We start from the raw sequence: 24,641 nt of genomic DNA on the forward strand, positions 1-24,641 counted from the left end.
TACATTGGAATAGCGCTTTACCATTAGCTTCCACTAAATACTGTGTTGGGATAGTGCTTGAGCATTAATGGAACTAATGCTTAAGATTAGTGCTAACCTTTTAGCTAACCTTTTAGTGGGCACCGCTAACAGTTAGTTAGCGGTGCCCACTACTGTTACACACTAACACATTGTCTGACTTGTCCCAACATGCATGTTTCATACACATTACTGGTCTGCATGCTATTTTTAAATCAGAAGTGCCAAAATAAGCACCCTGAGTAGGTGGGCATTCAAAGTTAAGCAGTCACATGAAGGGGTTTGGGTTAATGTTGTGTAATCTTAACACTCACTTGTTGCTTAATGTTGCTCGTCGATGTATGCTTAAATTAATATCTCATCACAATGACCTTATAGCAGCTTTTCCTTCCTGAGTCATTGTATCAAACCAAACATCTTCTGCTTTATCACCTCCTTGGTTGAGTTGGTGACTCAGTGGGCTTGTTCATTACAGCCCAGCATTCAGCCAGGCCTGCTGACAGCAAAACAGAGTTTGTTTCCAGCCATCTTCTTTAAGAGCTGAGATTAGACCGCGCAGTGAAGAATGGGCCAGGTCTGCTCCATCCTTCTTTTTTTTCTTTTCCTTTTCTTCTCCGACACAGTTTTTCCTCCTAGTAAATTGGTCTGTGTTTGCCTCGCTCTCTACACCAGCAAAACAACGTCTTCCCCTGGAGCTATAGAGGATCTCAATTGGTTCTCCACCCCCTGATGTTGCGCTCCCCCAACTTCCAGTGCTGCAGCTGTTCCACAGTTACCCCTGTGTGATCTTTATTCTCAGCTCACACAACCGGCAGCTGCTTTCGGGGAAAACTTGCTCTTTGCGAACCTGGTTACACGGTACGCTTGAACAGAGCAAACATTTATTATGCCTCTGACAGCATGCGCCGATCTTCACGTTTTCTCACAGTACAACCTCTAACTTCAGCTAATTTGATTGGGATTTTAAAATGGAGCCCTCGTTATGAATCTGGACAGTCGATGTCAGCTGAAGTGGTGACTAACACAAAGCTGACATAGTTTCCAAAAATGAAACCAGTCTTGTTTTGTCCACTTTAATCAAACTCTAGTTCATTTTCCTAGAAAGATTCAGATTAAAACATCAAATGGTCCAGTCAAAGGCCAGAACTGAATCCAGTTGAGAATCTTGAAGATTGATTTTCAGACACTCTTCCTCCAATCAATCCAATTAAGATATTTTGCAAAAGACAAATATGCAGAAATGTTGGTCTCTAGATCTGTTAGCTAACTTAAAGCTGTATTTTTAGCTAAATGGATTGAAGACAGATGCTCTAACATGATCAGATATTCAACTCTTAAAACACAAAGCTTTGAACTCCTCATCTCGCGCCGCCGAAGCCAGCGGAGCGTTTTCTGTGTTTGTGAAGCCGGAGCTCGTTCCTGAGCGTTGTTTAATGATGGATTAGCTTGAACGCTGAAATGACTCGGTGCAATAAAGAGGCAAATGTTTACATGACACCAGCTTTCTTCAGGGAAACAAGTCATCAGAGGAATGAAACCGTGACGGTTTCGTTCCTCTGTCGCTCCACCTGCTCCGTGTTTTCCCCTCGAGGCCTCGGACCGGGGTTCGCACCGGGACTCTGCAAATTCAAATCCCAGCCCCCCTACCCTCCTCCTGACATGTGGTCTCTGAAATAAAATTAGAAAGTCTACCACCTCCCGACAGAGCCTATTGTTTTCATATTAATGAAGGACTCCATGACCTGCGCCGATCGGATCCCTACTGCCGAGGTTGTGTTGATCTAAACTGGGCCGCCCGCGTGGCGTTCTACATGACCGCCGGTTCTTTATTTAGCTATTAACACACAATGTCACTGCATGGCTTGTTACCGCAGGAATTAAAGCCTCCCTGTGTCCGAGTGCACCGGCTCTCCTGATACTTCAGGAAGAAAAATAGCCGTCTTGATCTTTATTTCAGATAAGATGCCAACAAAATGTAGTTGCACACTGCAGATTTATAGCCAGATTTGCATCTTGCGGGGGGGATGACAACAAAAGCTGCATAAATTCCTCAAGTGCATGTCAGGAAACTGCTGCGCACAGCACTCTCTGCTAGAAAAGCTCGGTCCACACAGAGCCTCCTGCGCACGACTCAATCGTACATTTTAAATCGTTCCCTCCCCGGTGTGTTCGTCAGGAAGAAAAGCGCAGCAGCAGACCTCGGTGAGACGAGGCCAGGACCTTCCGATACGCAACCAGGCTGGTTGTGAAGCTGACAGCTGTGATGATTGGTGTCTGGTTCAGAGTTGCTCCAAACGTGAGCTTTCTTCCAGTGCAGCATGTTCGGTGAAGCATGGGCAAAAAAAAAAAAAAAAGAAAAGAAAAATGTTATTAGTGATTAAAACAGCTCTCCTTTTACATGTCAAGATTTGTGATAAGCTTCATGCTTCTGAGTTTGCACGATATGTCAGATCGTCGGCATGAACGTCAGAGAATTTATTTTTTTTAAAATGCGTTTGAATTGTTCTTTTTTGTCTATGTCTGAATAAAAACAAAGATACAAATTATCACTTTAATGATTAAAAAAAATGGAACAAAATGGGTCCTTGATTTGAATTTGATGTGTGTTCATTCTGATCTATAAAGTTTGAACATACAGGCTCAAATAGACATATCAACCATAAGTAATGGAATTAAATGTGTTCCAATAATCAAGTTTTTTGCCCTCCAGCTTCCTGCTAGAGAGCAAAAAACTATCCTCCGATGATGACTACCATTGGTTTAGGTATCAAACTGTTAACATATTGTGCTAAATCTTAAATGTACGCATGATGTATAAAAGTGAAAGGGATGCTGTGTTTTGCTACTAATTGTCAACAATATGACAAATAGATAACAGGGTTAGTTTTAGGTCAAAGTTTAATTTAGAAAATATATACTAAAGGAAGTAGGTCAGTTATGCTAGCTTGACTTTGAAAATCTTTGCATGTTGATGTGTTGTGGAATTCAGTGTGTTTCAGTTGAGTAAAAAATAAACAAGGCGATCCACACACCATCTCTCTGACCAATCATCAGTAGAGCAGGGGTTTAAATTAGTTAATCTACCACCACAGCGATCACTTAGTAAGAATCTCAAAATTCTGAGTAACTCTGTATGAAAGTTCTTTCCGGGCTGCCCCTGGTCACAGGTCCTGTTTGTGGTGTTGTGCTGGTCGTGGTTGAAATGCGGGAGTCTGCTTTGGGGATGTCTGGATCGCGGATGATATGGTTTTGTTGACTTTCTTCAGGCCACGGCCACCAGGGTGCGCTGGAGAAGGTTGCCCCTGAGTGTGAAAGTCAGCTACTCTAAGGCTGACATCAGTCCTGATTGGTCAATTATCCAACCATAGTTATGATATTATGTTTGTTGATGGGTACAAAAAGTATGCTGGGACGTTCAACCAAACAATGTATTTATATATTTGAGCTGGTGTGCATAGTTTTCGTGATTACAGAAAAACTAGAATGAATTTGGATGTGTGCACCCAATTGTGATTTTTTTTTCTCTATAGTGCTTCTCTAATCATTTCAACCACTGAAAGAGGTTTACACCAGAGTCACATTTATGAGCAAACACACACTCATGCACCAATACACAGTAGGGAACTTGTGGTTAAGTGCCTTGCCCAGAGGCACACTGACATGTGGAAGCTTTGCAAGACCAGGCCACAGTCGCTTCCTACCCTGACTGCACGCTGAAAAAAATTTAATCTCTTCAGCTGTGCTATTAAATAAAAAAACCCCTGAAATTAATGAGTTTTTTAATATTCAGCAGATTTGAATATTATTAAAAAGTTTATTTATTTCACTAGGTGAAACATATTTTGATTACCCACACACAGACTGTGTTAATTATGATTTTCTGCTTACAGCTACATGAAAACATTTAAGATTAGATTATTATGCTAAACCAATAAAAAAAAAAAAGGAACAGCGTTCACACGGGAATGTGGGCTTAATGAAAAGTGTGTTTAATTGTTATTAAAATGTTACTTTCAAACTTTACTTTTAATTTGACTTGCCTCATCGGAATATTCAAATTTATTAAATATGTGTGTGTGTTTAAGCTACGTTGCAGCAGGTTTCGTCCTGCTACCTGAAGCGACAGCGTCGAGAACTTGTTTCCCTCCCTCTTTCTTTTTTTTTTCCTTTTCCTTTTGTTCTCTGACTGGTACTGTATTGTAAGATGACATATATTTTTTTACACGTATCATTTCAAACTGTTGTACTGTATGTAATAGATTTCAAACGGAACTAGATTAAAAGGAATGAAGGCCGACTTGGCGTCGTGTTTGTCGGCGCACGCCGGTCGGAAGGCGACGTATTGAATTTGTGTCAGGTGTTGAATGTCCTGTTTACATGACCGTAAATCAGAAATATTGTCGGGCTGTCTTTGCCTAGAAATGTTTTACCTCAGAGTTAGCAGTAGCTATGATCTGCATTTTCATAATAATAATAAAAAAAGAGATTAATGGCATTTAAATCTCCTTTAAACTCACAGCCTCCAGAACTAACATCTTGCTGTAGCTAAAAGCAAAAAAAAAAAAAAAAAAAAATCATACATTATTTATGTCAGTATTCATATTCCTTCTGGGTTATTTTTTTCTACTGCATCCTTAATGAACGTGTGAAGATCATGCCGGAGGGATACTGTATTGCTGTTTGTGTATTTGCCAAAAGTGGGGTCATATTTTCTCTTAAAAAGTGCAACTGCCAGATAACAGCAGTGTTGTTGATGATGCTGTTTATCTGCTACCGGTGTTTTATTGTTCAGCCAGACTCTACATAGAGGTTGACGTGGTGAGTAGATGTTTAACCTGTGTGTATAACAGCATGAGCGCCACAGAATAACGTCCAACACGGTTAGAAATGTTTAATCCAAGAAAAATTTACACTCACTACAGAAAACCGTAGAACTAAATACTGTCCTTAAACTCATACCTGGTTTTCACGTTTCTGTCCTTTTAAGGATTTCTTTCCGGTGTTTGATTTTGTTTGTTTGTTTGCAGTCCAGTCACGATGAAGGATTCTGGTTTTCCTTTGTTGTTGTTTTTGTGCCCCAAACTGAAACTAGTGTTTTGGGTCGGCTTTTCAAGCTTATGCCTTTGTCAACAAAGGAACCAGAAGAGCTAATGACAGGTGAGTGGGTGCAGCAAGGGAAAGGACTGGGTCGAGGCAAAAGAGGAAATGAATAACAGCCGGGAAGGGGAGTGAAATGACCTTGCAGCGAGAAGGTCCTGGGTTTGAATCCCATCCTGGTATTTCTCTGCATGGAGTTTGCATGTTCTCCATGCAAACTCCATGTGGTTTGCATGCAAACATGGAGTTTACATGTTCTCCATGCAAACTCCATGTGGTTTGCATGCAAACATGGAGTTTACATGTTCTCCATGCAAACTCCATGTGGTTTGCATGCAAACATGGAGTTTACATGTTCTCCATGCAAACTCCATGTGGTTTGCATGCAAACATGGAGTTTACATGTTCTCCATGCAAACTCCATGTGGTCTGCATGCAAACATGGAGTTTACATGTTCTCCATGCAAACTCCATGCAACAGCTTTGTCCTCAAAGGCGGAGCTAGACTCACCAAGTCAATTTGCACAGCTGAATAGTTGCAATGGGAGACTAAAGGATTTCTCAAACATGCATGAAAGAATCAAGCCAACACTTGATTGATATGTTTTTGGTGAGGGAATAAAATTATGACATGATGTAAACCTCAAAACAGAAAACTTTACATAACACTGCCCATGTAGAGAATGCTGTTTTTTGTTTCAACTATTTAGCAGGATCAGAAAAACACTCACAAAGACAAGCAAGGACTCATTATCACTCTGTGTAACAGTATTCCAGCAGCGTACCGTTGGGGACCACGAGTTCAAGGTCAGAGAGAAGACAGAATGAAACTCACTCACTTTCACTCTGCTGAAACATTCAGATCTCAGGCACCCTACAATCCAGATTGACAACGATGACTGACGTTTTTCACAGCGGCCATTTTTACGTCTCGCAGCATGAAAATTACAAATGTAAAAGACGGATGAACTTCAAAATGGCTGAGTCTCTTTTAGTCCCCCAGTAAACCTTGATAATAAATCAGCGTGTAAAACAGCAGGAGATTCTCCTATGTGGAACTCAGACATCATTAAAACTGCCTTGTGCTTCCTGCTAAGACATATCTGACCGTGTGCTGTGGAAGGGATGCAATATTTAAGTCCTGATTAACAAAAATTTAATTTAATTTGTACGTAGATATGTAGAGTTTAACTATTTAACACAAAAAAGCCACTGAAATCTGTGGGGTGGCATTTGTAATGTCACTAGCTAGCAAACTAAATCCTTAGCATCGAGCTAAATAGTTAGTTGGCAAGTTAAACAACATTTTGATCCATACCAATGTGTCTTTGATTAAATATAATCAATTTTATGGACGAGGCTGGTGAGGTATCTTTGTCGTTCCAATAGGAACTTTAAAGAGTGAGAGCATTTTTCAACTGAATGCACTTTGCTAGGCATTCAGCTACAACGTGAGACTAGGGAAGAATTTCCAACCCATTTAATAAATCTGAATATTCTTAAAAAGTCCATTACTCCCAGGAATTGTATCCACATTGCATACATGGTTTACACAGATGGATGTGTGAAAGCCTTTATTTCTGTTAACTGTGATGATTTTCCTCTTACAGTTAATTAAAACACAACATTTAAAATTAGAATATAACATCAGACGAATAACAAAAATATATATATATGTAATTTTAATATGGGTTTAATAAAAAGTATGATTAATACATGCTTAAATGTTGTCAATTTTCAAAAGGTACGTTTAATCTGACCAATGAGCCTCAGTGGATGACATATTCTAATTTACTAAATATGACTGTACAAGCAGCTGCAGCCTCCACACAGAAACAAATTTATCTCACATTGTTACCTTTACTTCTTTATTTTTAGAAAAATATATTTCCTAGAAAGAAAAAAAAATAGTCCTGTTTAATTATTTGGTCTCACATTTTAGTTTGAACAGTTTCTTTTCATCGTTAATGTTTTTGGTGAGATGATAAAAACATACAGAAGGATATATGTCTAGTTGTAGCTAAAAATGAAAACAAGCAAAATAGTTCAAGGTCCAATTTTAGCCTTACTCAGTGGTTAATTGAAAAATTCAATTGCAGTAGTCCTTTTCCCTCTCTCACAAAACGGGAATTTGTCAAAAGCTCAGAAATGTTCACCAATGTCAGCAGCAACAGAGAAACCTGCGGTTCACTGCGGTTCAGGGCTGAGAGCTCGCACGTCTCCACGGCGCTGCGACCGGTCGGGACAGTGTGGGAAACACTAAGCTCACCTTCTGCAGCCGTGAAACGGATCCGAGAGATGGGAGGTTCTGGTGTCATCACATGGTGATGATGGAATAAAATCAGGAGTGAGTCATTTTTACATAAGATTCAATACAGTTCCTGGTAAAATACAGTTCCTGGTAAAATACAGTTCCTGGTAAAACCCGGAAGCCCCGAAATGAACTCCTGACTTTGATACAGCGACTGAAGCGACTGACGCAGAGGGTATTTACAGTGAACGTTGCTATAGGCAACAAACACATCCTGTGTTGACGAGGTTAATTGCACAGATAGATAAACAAAAAAAACTAAAGATTTCTTTTTATATGTTGATTAAAGGTTTAACAAATCATGTTTTAATAATCACAGTGAAATGTTAAAGTTTCGCCGGTTTTAGCAGTTAGCTCATAAAGAAAGGAAATTTGTGTTTGGTTGAACCGAAACAATGCGTCGGTTAGAAAGTCTCAAATGTGACTGGCCACAACAAAACCTGCATAGGAACATTTTCACTTATTTACTGATTCTGAAACTGTTTTAAGGTTTTGGATGACGACAACACAGAAATATTTTTTTTTTTAAAAAAGGAAGAAGATATGATGATTTGTATGTTCTCTTAAAACCAGATCACAGAAAAAACAGGCCTCAAAGATTCAAAGAGAATTATCCGCAAACCTGATCAACTACCTGATTTATCTTACTTTGCAATAACCTCAACACCCAGAAGAACTGGCCCAAGTGACCGGTGAGAGGGAAGTCTGGGCCTCTCTGCTTAGGTGGCCGCATCCGCTATCCGAACCCGGACAGGACCCCAGAAAATAATATTAAATACAACACGTTAGACAATGTTTTCTTTCAACACGAAGGAAGTCAAATGTAAATGATTGTTTTATTTTAGGTGTAAGAGCAACTAGGTGCAGTTAGTCAGCGCGGGGCGCCACCACCGCTCATTCACATGGTTACTGTCATTCAGTACAGGCACACAATGCAGCGCTGGTGGCGTGTTTACGTTGGTAATAGTGCCCTAAAAACAATAAAAGTTCTGAAACTCATCCCAAGAAACTGAAAAGTATTCCTGCAGACATGAAGGCCTCCAATCATGCTGTTTTTTTTCCCCTGGTATCTTTCTAGTGAATGTCATCTATGAAGTAAGGATGTACAGTAATTTCAGTTATGTCCAGTTATTTGAATGTCTTCAATGTTGAATTATTAAACTGAGATCTGACCAGTCTAAGTATTCAGGATTTTGAATGCAGTCTAGGATCTTGACAAAACCCCCAGAAAAACGTCTTTCATTTAGCAACAAATCAGAAGTTATGAGTCATAGTCACTAGGCTGTGGGTAATGTGCTCATGTTCAGCACAAAGGGGCGCCCAAATCCATGCAGGTAAGCAATAAGGGCCCAACTGATGGCAAACATTTCTCCTTTCCATCTGCCTCGTGGCGCCCTCAGGCCATACTACCTTGGGCAGAAAGCCATATTGCCAGTATCGAAACATATCTCTGCACTCAGGACCAATGAAAACACAGCTCTGTATGGACAATGCTGCCCAGAGATGTGGGAGAAAGCTAGGCTGCCCTGAACAGAGAGCAAAAGGAGAACAATGCTGTCACTCAGTTTATGATGAAGCCTCTTGGAAACTTTGGAGAATTTCAGCATCATGTTGCACTTGAAACTTCACCACCTTTTTGAGCAAAACTCACAGGGATGAAACAGGCAAACACAAGCAGAGTATCGTTATCTACGCAGTTCACCACCAAGTTCAGCCTCAGACGTCCACCTGCGTCCCAACATACATTAATCCCCAATTCATTTCTGTGTTGAAATTAAAGCTATTATGAAAAATTCTGAACTTTTAAAAAAATATATTTTTATTTGAATTTTCATAGGAACCATTCGTATATTTGCTATCTTCTAATAACAGTATAAGTGCAAGTCCATACAAACTCGGATTAGTTATCCGAGTTTGTATGGATCCCAATTACACACAGACGTATTGGTATATGAGTGTTTAAACACATGATCCAAACACTTCAATCAGACACTAATGACAGAACAGTAAAACCAACACGAAGACAAAAAGAAGGTACGATAGATAATTCTCAACATCACTCATTTTTTTTAATGAACGCTATTTTTCTGATCTATAGGTAACATTTGCCTCAGATGGCTCCGAATGACCCAGCAGGACATAAATCCAATCAGATAAGAACAGAATTTCAAACCAAAAGGCTTCAGATCATTTAATACACTGGGCATCAATATCGGGGCAGCAGAAAAAAAGAAAAAAGAAGAAGCACATTTCACACGAGTTGAGTGGAGGAACAGTATGAATTGGTTTCATGCTTAATTATGCCTACTTTTGATAATGGAGAGCCTTCGCACAGAGACGCTTCCGAGACCCTGATGGTTTCGTTCCGGTCTTCCCTCCGCCTCCCGTCCTTCAAAGTCATCCAGAACCAAACGGAAAGTGGGCTGCATGGAAGCTCTGCTCCTCCCAAACCGTGACCAATCCGCACTGTGGCGCACAAGGAAGAGTCAGGTGACAAAGAAAAAAGAAAAGAAAAGGGGGGAAGAAAAAAAACATCCCTTATAAGAGGAGCTGCCCGTTGCACAGCAGGAAGATACTGGCCAATCAATAACCTGTGAACGGCCAAGTGAGGGAAACTCCCATGGTACCTTGCAGAAATATGGAGTTCCTCATTTGCCTTTTTGATCCAACCTCCCTCGTCTCTTGCAGTCCGTCTCTGCAGAGGGACTTTAATCCTCACTCGTTTGCTCTCGGTCTCCCGAGGAGCTGCTGAAAATCAGACGAACAATAAGCGTGGCCTGTTTGAGTTCTTGCAGCGACGGGAAGAAACGCCGTTTCTTCTGGTTCAAGCGCAGCACGGCGTCAGCGCGGCATCAGAGTCTTTCAATGGCCTTTGATTGTGTCGATTATGTGCTGCTGTGTTGTTCGTGGCACTTCCAGAACCCGGGCCAAGACGTGGAGCTAACGGTGGCGTTCTGAAGGGGGCTGAAAACAAGTTGGAGGAATTAAAAGTAGCAAAGCTGAGGGAATAAAAAAAGAAGGCCTGGTGAAATGAAGCGGGAGCGGAAGATGAATGACTCATAATAACCTGGCCAAAGACTTATGATTGTGTGTCTGGCGGTGATGGAGGGCGGCCCCTCAGAGAACGGCAGCTCTCGGTTTGATGAGGCGCCAGTCGCTATGGGTGCCAAGACACCGGAGCCAGCCGGAGCCAGCGGGTATCGAACGGGCCCTCTAATGAGAAATGAAAGGGATGTGTTCTTAACCACCAACACTGGGATGAAAACGGCTGAGGGTCAGGATGAAAGCACACCAGGCGTTCAGTCATCATCATTTTGGCCAGATGGGAGGAAAGCAGCGGAGTACGGAGACATTTTCACAAGCGCAGAATGTCACATGCTGGAAAATGCAACCACACACAGGAATTCTCAAAAAATTGTATGTAGTTCTTTGTAAGTAGACTTAGAAAAAGCATATCAGAACTTCTTTTACAGGGAAAGTGATGGTATTCCCTCATCAAAAACTAATCTGAAGTGTTGCCGTGATTCTTTCATGCATGTTTGCGAAATCCTTTAATCTCCCATGGCAACCATTCAGGTGTACACAAAATGTCTGGTTGGACCTAGCTCCGTCTTTGAGGACATAGCTCCTCCTCGTGTTGCGTTTCCCCCTCACAGATCTACCGTGCCCCACTCAGCTCCTTCAGACTAGCCAGAAGCAATCAGTAAACACCTGGTGGAACTGAGCATCTGCTGATCTCATCACAGGAGGTACGTCTCAGTGTAACGCTTGTAAAAATTTTGTTAAAGAGATGCTGTGATAAATTCCTGAAGGCGGAGTTTCAGAAAGAAACAGGAGTTTTTGTCGTGATATGTGTTTTTATCTGTGTTTATTTTGAGTTTTCTGTGTCCCTGTGCTGTCCTGTCTCCCCTTGATCATTCCCAGGTGTGTCTCGTTTCTGTGATTACCCTCTGTGTATTTAATGCCACCTGTGTCTCAGCGTCTCTGTCGGGTCCTTGTCAATGTGTCTTGTCCATGCGTGTAGCCTGTTGCTACCAGTGCTGAGCCTTAGCTTTCCGCTCAACTGTGCTGCCAGGTTTTGTGGACTTTAGAATTTATTTGAGCCTATTTTCACCATTAAATCACCATAATCATCTCATACTGGGTCTGCTGCGTCTGCCTCACCACCACTCACCGCACCTCATGACAGTTTTTAAGGTGTAAATTATGATGTGGAATTTCTTTGAAGTCATAGTTGATATTTATGGCATTTTTATACCAACTGAAGGTAGCACAGTAATTTGAATTAGCTATAAAATAGCACTGTGTGCCAAATAAAAATACATAATAAAAATATAAAATACCAAAATCTGATGGACTAGAACATGAAAGGTTAGGCAAATATTGTGATGTAGAGTGGTGGGATGCTGACAGACGTCATTCAAACAAGAATTTTAATTCATGCATTATTATTTCAGTTATTTTAAACATGATTAGGTCACATTAACATGGAAAACGTTTTGAGATGGTGGCGTCAGGAGCAGCTGCAGCTGTTTGGTAGAAACAACGTCCAGATTCCTTTTAGTTCCTGGCATGTCATCGAACACGGCACGCCCCGTCACCTCATCCCTGTGGCATTCCCAGGATCTTCCTACAGAAGCCGGATGAAAGGAATGGCGCCGCAAGCAAAGTTGAAGTCGTCTTTCGTCTCAAAGCGAATAGCCCCTACAGCGAATCACTTTAATAGTTCCCAATTGCTTGTCTTCACAAAGGTAAGACCCCTTCACTCCCCCTTCCCCCAGTCTCTGCCAACACCCTCCCGTCTGTCTCTCTCTCTGCTGCCAGCGAGCGGATCCCACCGCAGGGAGAAGAGCCACCACCTTTCCTCCATCTTTTCTTCGCCAGTCCCCACCGCCTCCCAAAAAGCCCTCGCTTTCAGATTTGCAATGCTTTTATCCAACTGGGAGCTAGTGGGAGGGGTAATCAAAATAATTACCCAAGTCTCGTTTCGTCTCACCAGAGGTTTGTCTGTTTCCATGTGAGCCTTCCGCCAGACTGAAGCAGGTCTGCGTCTCGGGGACGTTTTGTGGAACATCACACAGGCAGCAGCTGTCAAAACACGGCACAAGCTGGAACAGAGCGCCAGCGTCTGCCAGCAGGTCTATCACTTGGATCCTCAGACAGAAGATGTGCAGCCATTTACAAAGCATCAGCGATTTATTTATTTTAAAGAAGCTCCCGATGTATCGATTTTAACACGTCAGGAGCTTCTCTAGCCATTTAACAGCCGCAAACTTTTAAATTGGAAATTTAGAAACAAATACGTGTTTAAAGTGTGGAGTTCTTTTCTACTCAGCCAACCTAAGCAAGTACTTAATAGAATCCCAGCTTTTTGCATATTAGCTCAATCGTGGTCAGATTGGACTGGCAACATTTGTAGCATTAGCCATTAACTGCGCAACTTGAAATTACAAAAATAAATTTGATTAATGGAAACATTACAATTTTGAAAAAACTTGCGTTTTTCGATGAAAAGTTTTGCTCTTGAATGGTGGATTTGTTTTGGGCCGTATCCAAATGTGTTTGTTTCATGTCACACGTGTCACATGACCAACAACCGGATGTTGCCGTTGGCGTAAGCCACGAAGAAGAAGACAGGAAGTTGTTGGAGGATAATGGCGCGGCAAGTTTTTTTTTATGACTTGTAGCGTGAACAAACTTATTTACCTGTGATTTTAACTGTGATTCTTATTTAATGGAAACACAGCAATTGCAGAATTGTGTTGTTTTTTTATTTATTTGTCATGGAAACGCAGGTTGTGAGGAGCAGTTTTCAAGTTCTAACAGATTTTCAGCTTGATTTATATCTGGACTTAGACAGTGACTGTCATAGTGTCAGATATCTTTTTTTAATTCACTGTAACGCTGTACCCACTGCCCAAGATCACTCTAATTAGGATAAAACAAGTGAAAAAATCCAATATTTATTTTGATTGGGGTTTTTTTAATGTCCGCCTTTTCTAAGACTTTATAATTAGTTGGTGAGGTACGCCTCCAGGAAGCAATCATTTCTCAATAGCTCAGGGTCCAAACCCTTCGTACGAAGCAAAGGATAGAACAAGGCGCTGGATTCAAAAGGCCAATAAAATCCCAGTTAAAACAAAAATAAATATGAGCAAGGGATATGTTGCAATAAAATGCAGCTGATTCCTTTTTGACACACCTGGTATCAGGTAATGACCACCGCATTCATTCGTTTGCTACGTGTCCTGCCCCGTATTCATATAACTGGAATTTCGACAAAAAGCTGGAGCTTAATGAAACAAAACAAGCTCAACAGAAGACAGTCAGGTCCGCTTCCCAACAGAGCCGCTACATCGGACTCACAGTTTCCATCCTGGAAATGATGTAAAACCTGCCCAACTTCAAATAAACCAGATCCAATCTGGACTACAAAGGACTTGACCCATTGAAGGAAGTGAGACTTGAGTTTTTTTTGTGGCGATTCTTTGAAAGATTCTAGAGATTTTATTAAACGTTTTCTGCTTTTCTGCCACACAGCGACAACTACAGTATTTCAAAAGACTTTTTCTCTGAAGCATTTCTAAAAACCCGCCAAATGTTGTGAAAAGCATCCCAATTGGGTGGAAAGCCGTCCAAACCGGGCCACGCTGCTCCACCAACGCAAACCGTAGATACACGTCTCCCACAGTGACTTTCATAGTGTCAGCCTCGTTGTCCAAAAATTGTAAAGGCCTTAATTAAAGATTAATGTCAGTGTTTCTCACACGCGGCGCTTAGATAACTCATCCCCCAGGACGCCTTCCTGATAAAACCGCCCAGGCTGGACTCCAGATTTCCCGTTTTCTTTTTTCTCTTCCTCCTTTCAGAACAGAAGCACCAAGGCGGCGTGCTCAGCCGAAGGACAAGCAATAACAGCTTTAGCAGGTGTCTATGCACGGTGCCGCCAGCGTGGGATGAGGCTGAAGAATAATCACGTTCAGGAAAAGTGACACAATCAGGCGGAGGGCCCTTCGCTGCGGCTCCCCGTCCCACCGCCCCTAACAACAATTACTGATGCTTGTTCTCCCTCCGCTGCCCGTGTGCTTCGTTGGGACACGCCACTCCGCGCAGCCATCGCTGTGTGTAAACGAGTCTTGTATTAGAAGCATCCAGAGACGAGTGGCGTGTATTTACAAGCGGAGGCATTCAGATGCCTACAAACACATGTTTCAGCAATTTCCACTAGATGTAGACGAGTTCTATCCACAACACTCTTGTAGTGGGAGTTGTCTTTTTTTTTTTTTTTTTTTACCATCTAATAACAGATCCTTTCCTCCATCATGTCAAGGTTGTTTTTCCTGTGATATAAATCCCCAAAGCAAGGCGTGCAGCGTCTTGTTTGCAGTGAATATCTACAGGCTTCTAACGAAGAATACTTTGATGGTCTGAAAACTACTCGATGCTTCGCTTTTTTTCTTACAGCTCCACTGTGGTCATTTCTAAATAACTCTTCACAGAACAAAGCTGAACAAGCCCCTCGCACAGATGAAAACAGGAAACCCCAATGACATCCAGCAGGCTGCGAAATCCAGGGGATAAGAACATTCAAGCGTGACTATATGGAGTAGATGTGCTCTGATTCTTTCCTTATTCACTCAAAGTCAGACGGAACATCACCGCCTCAGAGACAAACAGCTTTTAGTCCTGCGCTAAAGAATTAACGTTAGTGTAGCTGTTAATTCAGTTACAGTTTCTTTTACAATTATTTATATTTCATCAACATTTTTGGACTTTTTTTGGGGGGGGGACTTTAGATGCCTTAATTTTGATTAATTAATCACATTTAATTACATAGATTTTAACACTAGTGCCTTTGTATTTACGTGTTTCTGGCATCCCAACGCCTGAACAAGACGTCGTCTGTCAGCCATCTCCTCTGATGGCTGACAGATGATGAGCTCTGAATTATGACTATATCTCATGGAACTGTTCACATCAGTCGCTGCCATGATTTTTAATGATGCACTGCGTGAACAAACTTATTTGCGTGTGATTTTCAACTTCATTTCTTGTGTAATGGAAACACAGCAATTGTGAATTATTCATTTATTTATTTTTTTTACATTACCAGAATATTGACAAAGATGTGCTCACATTTGTAATGGAAACGCAGCTACTGTCTTTATTAAAGTTCTGCCCGCTGTCTTCCTCAGTCTTCATGATGCTGGTTGTTTTTTTTACAAACCTTTATGGGCTTCATACAGAGGTTGAATTTATAATTAATACTCCACTAATTCTTGTTGATTCATTACACAAAATCCATCCCCTAAAAAATGCATTAAAATATGAAATTCCAATGTGACGGCTCCTGTGAGTTGGTGGTAAAAAATGAGCTTGCCCTCCATAATGGTGACTTAAAGCATGTGTCAGATAATTATAATCCCAATCCCCGAATAGATTGCGTGTGCTTGGGCAGGGAATGACTGTCACAGTCTATAGAAGAACGCCGTGCCTTGCTGTGGGAGTAACAAAGCTTGACAAGTTGCTTTGCCGTTTGGAAAGGAACAGACAAGGTGGCGTCAATGAGGTCCATCGTTTTCCTTTATGCCTTAGAGGCACGTTATTGCTGTTTCAACATTGGCAATTACCGAACAAATAAAAGATAGGCTTTCTTTAATTAACTCAAGAGAAAGTACAAAGAGAAGTTATTGAAAGCTGTTCCTGATTGACAAAGCCATTGTTATTTGTATAGCTAAAGCTTGGTGACTATTCCAGGGGGTGGGGGGAAGGCTGGCACCGCCACCTTAAAACTCCAATCCTGCTTTTTGACTTTTGGTTCATGAAAATGTCCACTAAAAATACAAAAAAGTACAACATAGCCATAGTACTCTCTGATTATCTGACTCAATTGCAGTCACTTTTCTTCTGCTTATCTACTTGTAAATTAGCTTTGTTATCACTGCGTCAGTCATCCTTTCCAACGATCTGTGTGCAACGCAAAGTCAAGCTAGGAAGCAAATACACTCATTTGCTGTTCTAGATTTAGGCAAAATAAACAATTATGGTGTTTACAAGGTTTTACAATCATTTAAATAAGTGAAACAGTTTCCACTGTTTAGCTTCTGAAGGATTGAAGAGGGAAAGTACGCAGCTGCCAGGTGCAGAAAAACAAATGCACAGCATGTCTGACCACTTCTATTGTGCTCTGATCTGTACAATTTCAGCAGAAAAGACAGATTTACTTTCACAAGTGGAGCATTACAGTGAAAATGATAATGCTCCACTTGATATACATATAATAATATATAAAACTTTATTAGAAAGTACTTTGTGTTTCTTTCAAATGTAATGAACACGCAGACTGACAAGAAAGGGGCAGGAAAAAAGAATGGGAGAAAATATAGAGACAACACTCTGGGAGTCTGCTTCTGCACCTGCAGAAAACATCTGGATTTAACAACAACGTCACAGAAAAGTACAATTAACACAAGATATATTTAATGCTGACAACCACAGCACAATATAGAGTACATCTGTTAACACCTGAATAGCGGCAGACATGAGGAAGATCGGAACCACAGGCATCCAAAGGTCCCCCAGAGCACCGTAGCACTGCGAGGACCACCGTAGGGACAACTGCACGCCCCCAAAGGAGAGCCAAGGAGAGCCGTGGGGGAACCACCCAGCAGATCCAGCCAAGGTCCCAGAGATCCAAGGCCCAAGGGCCCACCATGCCCCAGCAGAGCCAGGGGCCCAGGGCACCATCAGTGCACTGGCAGGTTGTGGGATCAACCCCCGGAGGTAATGTGAAATTATGTATCCAAATAGGACCATAATACTTTAGATAGTGATATGTATTTTGTCTTTTACATATTTGTTGAAACTGTCAGTATCGATAATCTGTGAAGAAAATCAAACTCCTCCCACTTCTCCCTGTGCTAACTAAAAACAACCAATCAGAGCCAGGAGGTGGGTCTTACTGCTGTCAGTCACAATCTAGTGTGGCCTTGCTCATCCTCCCTCTCCCGTCTCCTTGCTCTTTGCTAAGCTACAGCTAGCTAGCAGAGCCTGTTATGAATGCTGAGGCCAGTTAGCATGTCTACCCATATACTAAGAAACGGCTCTTTCTGTAACAATAAGTTGTTTCTCCTCCTTACGCTCATCGAGCAAAGACGTTTGTATACTCTGAACTCTTGTTTGATCTCCAGAGGTTTTGCTAAATTTCTCGCCTGACATCTGAATGTTGCTGAGTGAAATCGGTTCGTCTGTGGTGTGCTGCTCCTGCACATTGTATGACCAAACTTGCTGTACCTAAGATGTTGTATTGTCATGTGTGCGGGACAGTTTCAAAATCTTTCCGGTGGGAGCCAGACGCCTCTCCAAACAAAGAGCAGGTCCCTGGCAGAGATCTGCTGGTACCATCCGGCTCTCACATCTGTTCTGCCGCCATCAAACGCAGAGGAACACAGGAGGCTTTTTCCCCTCCCCCTACCCAGCAATGTTTTCTCACGTGAAGAGGAACAAGTGCACTACTTTAAAGTACAACTAACAGCACATCTCTGAACGCAGAGTATTAAACGCAGTGAGAGGATGGAAAGAGAATTGGAGCTGATGTTAAAGAGAACGGTAACCGACCTGATATCTCTGATCGCAAATTAAATAAACTTTGTGATTCATTAAGACATTCCTTGATATTTTTTCTCTAGTCTAGAGGAGTTTTACTAGATTTGTGTTTCACTTCGTCATGTTCTGGTTCACGTAAAAAAAAAAAACACAACCTGTTTCTACATATGCCAATCATCAAAGCCAAACAGCCCTGCAGTGAGTTTAACAGGATCTGATGGAGGAGGTTGGTTTTCTTCGGGATCTTCTAACATTGCTCTGATTTATGAGCGCAGACAGAGGCAGCTCATTTCTGTAATGACCAAAGTAATCTACCGAAACCTGTGCAAATTAGCTCAGGGTCACAAATGAGCTGACCTGTTGATGCTGTAAATGAGTGGTAGTTAATTTACAAGTAACACAAGCACAGAAGAGACATGGTATGTCTACACAGAGTCTGTCACGATGTATAACTTAAGGCAAAAATAAGCCTGGGCAAAAAATTATGCAATGAAGCAACCAATACAAAACTTAGCATGTTAGAAGACTATTTGTTTCTTATTTTCATTGTAAAGTTAAAAAATAAATAAATTTTAAAACAGCAGAAATCTTTGTGGTTTCTGCTTTAACACCATGAAGAACACAGCTCTGTATAACATAACAAATGGAGCGACGGATGTAAACAGTTACATGAGATTATGTTCCTAGTTCAGCCATGTTGCAAGCACTCATCATCTATCAGCCATCAGAGATGTCGGCGTCTTATTGTGTTAGAGTGACAAGCCCCGCCTACTAAGGGAGCGCTTATGGATGCAGCATTTTGGAGAAATTGTCGCCTATGGTGGCTCTGCACCAGGAACCACTGACATGAGGTTGAGCGGCATTAGAGACTTCAGTATCGATCATCTATAGATGGTTTAGTGAGGAACCTCCCACCTACTTTCATCTCCTGAGTCACTTCTCCTTTCAAACTGACAGCAAACATCTACAAACCTCCTTCATGTTGTTCTGTTTCCGTCTCACGTCTAACTGAGCTGAGAGCATTATTCTCAGCTTGCATCGACAGCCTCACCTCTGACGGTAAACGTCTTCGACGTGGCTTTCCCTTCACTGCCTTCGCTGTGATGCTGCCCATATGTGAGGCCTAATTACTTTCCGAGCCGCCCCCTCCTCCTCCCACTGGTGCAACAAGGTCGTGCTGCTGACCCCACCTTCCCATTCACACCTTCAGGAGTCACACGACGAGAGCTAATCTCATTCCTTCACAAGCCATTACCTTGATCAGACGGGCTTTTACGCAATTTGCAACGCTGTCCAGATGAGAGAATGACTTTTCTTCAGCGGCAGTGAAACGCGCTCATCAGCATCCCACTGAGAAGCTTCGAACTGTCAGCCAACACGCACCAACTCCAAATTGGAGTTAAATTGAAGAGGCGTCCGGCTGGAGAAGGGCCAAGACAAGCGGGGCCCGGCGGCAGATGTCGATGAGGTTTTTTAATGGACTTGAATTCATTCGCATAGGGTGTAATTTGTCCCGTGGATGCGGGAGGCATTCTGAGGCCGAACTTTTTCAGGGTCAAGGGAGTCGTCGCGTTGATAGGCATCTGCTGGAGAGGCCGGCTGATTTGTAAAAACTGACAGATCTGGTCGGACGTTGGGGTGGTGATGGATTGCATTATGCCTATGTGAGGCTGGTTGTGTGGCCAGATCAGATCTCTCACATATGTTCGGCCATTTCATCGCCTTCTCCACAATTCATTACACATTTTTAAAGCTGCAGTATGTAACTTTTATGGGAAAAAAAATTCAAAACCATGACAGTATCATGAGAGATAATCTTTGAAAAGAAATCAAGCTCCTCTGCAATCTTCCAGTGCTAACTAGAAACAACCAATCAGAGCCAGGAGGCGGGTCTTAGTGCTGTCAATCATGACCAGTTGTTTGCACTCGCCTGTTTTGAATTCCAAGGCTAGTTAGCATAGCCAACGATGATGGTGGCTAAACAGTTTTCCTGTAACGCTGAGTTGTTTCTCCAGCCTTAGCACATTTTGCAGCATGTGCATGAATGTGATTGACAGCGCTAACACCCGCCTCCTGGCTCATTTCTTTAGACGACAGTGGTACCTCAGTGAGGAAGTGGAGTAGATTGATCTTTTCACAGACTGTTTCATATTATCCTGTAATGACATGGTAATAACTCTAGCGAAGAACATATTTTTTAAAAATAAAATATACATCCTCCAGTTTCGAACATTCCAATCCACAATCTATGCATTTATTAGAAGTCCATGTGCTGGATTTTGCAGATGGTTTAGAGAATTATCGTTTACTGTTGACACGTAGAATATAATTTAAATATTTAGCGCTTGAAGTTGTAGAAAATCATATCACTGAAAAAAAAAAAAAATCTGCGGCCGGCCATATTTTGTTTTTGAAGCAGATTACTTCTTAATACATCGAGATGCATCACATCTAAAGTGCCTCAGGAAGCTGTAAGAACTTTTTACAGTTGAGCTCTCTGTGGACGTCATCAGCTGCAAGGTTTCTTCCTCTTTATGTTACAGATCTTTTTCTCCTTTGTTCCTTCTTTGAGGTTTTTCTTCGTGGATTTATAACCTTCCAAACATTACATCCTCAAGCTCGAGTGATCTTTTCGGAGCTTTAGCTGATCAACTGTTGGCAGCAGTGGGCACCGCTAACTAAAATGACTAGCTGCGTTAACCTTAAAGCCCTAATCATAAACATTAGTTCCGCTAATGCTAAGAAGCTAACGCTAAAGCACTAAATTCAACCAAGTTGATACTCACTAAGTTACACAAGCAGAAAATGTAGAGTCACTCAAAACTGTTCATATACATATATGAATTTTTTTGCATTCATTTATTTAATTAACACCCTGGTTGGTTGTTCATGTAAGTGCTATAGTTTTCTCCTCATTAGTTTGTTGTATATGAGCCATTTGCTGAATAAAGTTTTTTGGGGGGAAAAAAAACAACATAAGGAGAGGAAATTAAACTTTGTGAACCCACTTCAAAATAAGAGCTTGAATATAAACGTCTTATAACTTGAACAATTCTTAACAGCCGTCGACCAAAACGTCAATGCAGACGTCAAATTTTATCGAACTAAGATTTTACAAAACAGTCAAAGTGCTAAATGCAAAAACTTAGCACTGCTATTAGCATTAGCAGATTAGCAGGAGTGTGTCCACCATCAACAGGCAGTCTTGTTTTTGTTCTTGATGTGCTGTTCTTTAATGCAAAACTACGGAGCCCCTAAGGGGTGTCAAGAAAATCCGAGCTCATCCCACTTCCCCATGCTGGAGATTTTAGTTTAACAGTAATAATAAATAAAGTTATCTTTAAAATGAATCACTTAAGTGACATCAGGGCCCAGCAGTAGACTTAAGTGTCAATAAAGTTAGTTTAACAGTAATAATAAATAAAGTTATCTTTAAAATGAATCACTCAAGTGATATCAAGGCCCAACAGTAGACTTAAGTGTCAATAAAATAAATCTGGTTGTGTGTGTTGTTTTTGTCTCATGCAAACTTTGCTTTAATTCTACTTTTTTCTATCTAATCATAAAAAATCATAGTCAGTCAGAGAGATTCATTAAACAGGAAAAGCAGGTTTCCTGGAAAAAGAGGAAGTTTCCAGCCTGCAGATTTATAAAAATAGCTGAGACTATTTTAAAGCATGAAAGTTTTAAAAAATTAAATCTAAACATTTTGAGTAATTTGATAAGATTCAAAGTAAAATACTTATATTAATATTGATTTACTTGTAATAATACTTACACTTATATTTGTGAGAACACTTATAAGAAAAACAAGCAAAGGTAACTTTGGTATCAAATAATTAGAATCATGTATTATTCTTGGTTTCTTTTCAGAAAAACATCTGTAATAACTCACATTAAGATCATAATAAGAGTAACTAATAAGTTATGGTTATAAAATCATAAATGAATGATAGATCAGAGAAGCTGAAGAAAATAAATGTGATATAAGTTATGGTTATAAAATTATAAATGAATGCTAAATCAGAGAAGCTAAAGAAAATAAATGTGATATAAATGTGATTTTGACATTGAACTTGAAATGGTGTAAAAGGTTATAAAACTGCAATTAAACATCACTGATATGTTGGAGGTAGATGGTAGGTGAAAGGTGACAGGAAGGGAAAAAGGGGAACTAACAGGAGAGCCGAGATGATCAGCACCTTATATGGAAACAGGAGGTTGAGCAGCCCTGAGACATTGGCACAGACATCATGACATGATGTCTCTTAAGACAGTGACGGATATGAGATCATCTGTCTAAGCAGACAGATGAACCCTATATAAGGTGGGTGCAAAAGAGGAACCGTTCGTTGGATCCTCCGGGCAGCTTCGAGCCAAGATCGAGATGGACAAAGAACTCTGCAGCTGAAGAAGAGCCGGGGCCACGGAGCCGACGACTGTCCCGCTCATGGAGACCAACCCGTCTGGCCCACAATCTGTGGCTTCGAATCGCACTTCTCTCATCGGCTGGGTTCAGACCCCAAAGACAAAGATGAAGACAAAGACAAGGAAGAAGAACTGGTGCCTTTTTTCCTGCCAGCACCAAGTCCTGTGTGACCTCAGCATCCATGCGGAGAAGAAGCTCATCGGACCTGCGGAGATCCTGGCCTTCGCCGATCAACATCTTCCTCCTGCTGCCACACCTTCTTCGTCGTCGTGCCAGGTCTGGGGTTCGAGACGCCAAACTCCGTCCGTCTCTCTCAAAGGTTCCCTTTTTTAGTACTCAGTGTCAGCAGTAGGGAAAGATAGACTAGATGACTGATTTTACTTATTTGATTATTTCTGCTACTGAATTAAGCTGTACTGACCCTTGCAAAAATGCCTTACTAATAAAATATTTAGCATAAAGAAAATCTAAAAGATGTTGTGGACATTCAGTTAATGAGTCACCTTAAAGTTCTTTGATGGTTGTAAAATAGCTATGATGTTTGATTCTGGAGAGGAAAAAGTGGAAAATGTTTTTAGGTTGCTGGTAGCCCATATTTAAAACAACATCCTTGGGACTCGACCGAGTCACTAAAACCTACCTGGTTCAATAACAAATGCAAGTTGCAAAATAGAGAACGAGCGACCGTTAACAGGTGTGCTCTGTGAAACTAGTTGGCTGTAGGCTGCTCAGTCTGGCTAATTCACAGGGGGAAGAAGGGTGGGACACCTGGATGTAGGCCGTCAGATAACCAGGCGAATCGTTTCTCGAAACCAGCTTAAACAGAGTTTACTTCAGTTCTGGACAGGGTAAATCCCAGCAGATTTAGGAAACTCAACGGACCCGTTAGACGGAGAGCTGGTAGCACATCTCCCCTCTCAGAAGAGGAAGTACGAGAGTGAGAGAGTAGAGACAGAAAGGAGGGGGGGGGTGTTGCGCAACAACAGGGGACATGGAGAGGAAAAAAAAAGGAAAGAAATCCCGACTTATTATCTCGAGATCCCGACTTATTATCTCGAGATCCCGACTTATTATCTCGAGATCCCAACTTATTATCCCGACTTATTATCTCGAGATCCCGACTTATTATCTCGAGATCCCGACTTATTATCCCGACTTATTATCTCGAGATCCCGAGATCCCGACTTATTATCTCGAGATCCCGACTTATTATCCCGACTTATTATCTCGAGATCCCGCGACATTTCTGAAAAATCGCGAGTTACTTTTTTTGGGGGGAAAGGCATGTTTTTATGCGGTAAACGTGGGGGAGTGTGTCTACATTGATTATGGAGGACGACTTATATCATTTTCTGCGGTCCAGAGATGTCCCAGAGGAGGATATCATGCACATGCAATTTAGCGTACATCCATCGGTAACCGTGAAGCTGTCCAGAGGACTGTAGCTGGTTATTAATGAATTCTACCAAAACTGCCAAGTCGGAAAAGGACTTGCGCCGAATGAGTCCCCGCGCTCTGAAAACTCTCTTCAGATGTCTCTCACTAATACTAAATCCATGTCTGCTGTCAAGCACTGATTTAATGTGTTTATACTCAAGCCCAAGCTCGAAATAAAAATCTATATATCTACCCCATGGGTGGGTGTCCTCCATCACTGTGATTAGGTCGTTATGTACTGATGTCGGGATCTCGAGATAATAAGTCGGGATCTCGAGATAATAAGTCGGGATCTCGAGATAATAAGTCGGGATCTCGAGATAATAAGTCGGGATTTCTTTCCTTTTTTTTCTCTCCATGTCCCCTTAGGGGCTCCGTACAAAACCTTTTTTGTACATTTTGTTCAATAAAGATAAACCGAAAAGTCATTTCTGTGGATAGAAAAATCAGCTGTTGAACTCAAACGGCTGCTTGAACTCTCCGTCACCAGGAGGCACCTTAAAAAGACTTTCCTGCTTATCTTTTTTTCTTCTTCTCTGCTGTCTTTCTCACACATAAACATGTCCCGGTTGTTAATCCCACCTACAAAGTACAGATTAGTTCACCATTTGTCTGGCTGTGACTCAGTGGCGTGAGGGCCAGAAACCCTCTTTGTGTTTCCCATTGATATTTTCAGTCTTTCTCAGAAAAGAAATGAGATTGAGTTTTCTTTGTATGCGCACTCGAGCGCGGAGTAGCTAGCAG

The 24,641-nt window shown here is 41.5% G+C and overlaps 1 long non-coding RNA gene across 1 annotated transcript; it reads right to left on the minus strand.

Annotated features, from left to right (window-relative positions):
• Positions 1–604: 604 nt before the first annotated feature.
• LOC114162074 (uncharacterized) lies at positions 605–22,976 on the minus strand. Its single transcript, XR_003599129.1, has 3 exons — positions 22,964–22,976; positions 3,875–3,879; positions 605–3,160 (listed from the first exon to the last, which is right to left on the minus strand). It is a non-coding gene; the product is annotated as an uncharacterized LOC114162074 (long non-coding RNA).
• Positions 22,977–24,641: the final 1,665 nt, after the last annotated feature.

This window comes from Xiphophorus couchianus, chromosome 2 (genome assembly GCF_001444195.1).
Source record: "Xiphophorus couchianus chromosome 2, X_couchianus-1.0, whole genome shotgun sequence".
NCBI classification, from domain to species: domain Eukaryota; kingdom Metazoa; phylum Chordata; class Actinopteri; order Cyprinodontiformes; family Poeciliidae; genus Xiphophorus; species Xiphophorus couchianus.